Genomic DNA, 1,688 nt, shown 5'->3' with positions numbered 1-1,688 from the left:
TATGTTGTATATAGAGAGCATATTGTATAAATATATTGTATGTTGTACATATAGCATATACATACATGCATATTGTATATTATATATTGTATATTGTACATATAGCATATCTAGTATACTATATATTTTCTATATTGTATATATAGTATATTGTATATATTTGGTATTTTGTATAAATATATTGCATGTTGTATATATTTGGTATATTGTATATATATTTTGCATATTGTATAAATATACTGTATATTGTATATATATCTGTATATATTGTATATATATCATATATTGTATATATTTTGTATATTGTATATGTATTGTATGTTGTGTACATTTTGTATATTGTATGTATATACTGTATATATATTTGTATATACATACATGATGTGTAGACACATAGCATGTGTGTGTGATGGCATGGGGCCGTATGGAACGCATAATTCAGAAAAGCTGTGTTCTTTTCTGATGCTATTTTAACTGATTATACTGCTGAGCTAATAATACCTACTCTGCTAAAATTATTGACATGCGGGTGATTGAATCCAGACACTGTCGGCTTCAATTTCCCCTTGCACAAATGCTTTCCTTACTGCGCGTGAAGTCAGCTAGCCCACCTGTACATAGACAGTACGAACGAATGAGTGTGTTCCAGTAAAACTTTATAGACACGCAAATGTGAGTTCCATATAATCTTCACATGTCCGTGAACTAGTTCCGCTTTTGATTTCCTCCCCCCCTCCCCGCAGCCATTTAAAAATATACAAGCCATTGTTTCAAGGGCCCTGCAAAGACAGGCAGCACAAGGCGCTGGGGTGGGCGTGGGTTGCTGACGGCTGATTTCTCGAGTGTTGGGTTTGTGAATTCGAAGTGAATTTGGGAAGGAAGGGTAAGAGATGCCAGAGAAGAAATTACAAACGCGGTGTGTTTATTGCAGGATCTCTCAGCTAAATGCTAGCTGCGTTTGGCATTTTAAGACGGTGTCCTGTTTCTCTTCTATTATGGGATGGTGTCGCCCAGCTGAGCCACTGCAAAGTGTATGCTGTGACAGGCTTCCCTCTCCTGCTGCCTGGGCCACGTCTGGGTCACGTCTGAAACAGTCAGTTCACAGCAAACCCTTCTTAACAGTAAACGTTGGCGGCTTTTGTCCACCTCAGTACCCCGAGACCAAACAGGGATGCTTTCATTAAAATAAAAGATATCACTGTTTTTTTGGTTTTTTTTAAGATTTTTATTTATTTATTTGACAGAGAGAGACACAGCGAGAGAGGGAACACAAGCAGGGGGAGTGGGAGAGGCAGAAGCAGGCTTCCCGCTGAGCAGGGAGCCCGATGCCATGCGGGGCTCGATCCCAGGACCCTGGGATCATGACCTGAGCCAAAGGCAGACGCTTAACGACTGAGCCATCCAGGCGCCCCGACATCACTGGTTTTAAGGGCATGTTCCTCCCTTTCAAGGTGAAGGAGCAACAGAATTACAAAAAAAAAAATATATATATATATATATATACCACTTTTTCTCATTTCCTCCCCATGAATGTGCAGGACACATGCTATCTGTCTACACATGCATGTATGTATATACAAATATATATACAGTATATACATACAATATACAAAATGTACACAACATACAATACATATACAATATACAAAATATATACAATATACGACATACATACAGTATACAAAATA

The sequence above is a fragment of the Neomonachus schauinslandi genome, chromosome X (assembly GCF_002201575.2).
Source record: "Neomonachus schauinslandi chromosome X, ASM220157v2, whole genome shotgun sequence".
NCBI lineage: Eukaryota > Metazoa > Chordata > Mammalia > Carnivora > Phocidae > Neomonachus > Neomonachus schauinslandi.
The sequence above is the reverse complement of the archived record's forward strand: the minus strand, read 5'-3'. Positions refer to the sequence as shown.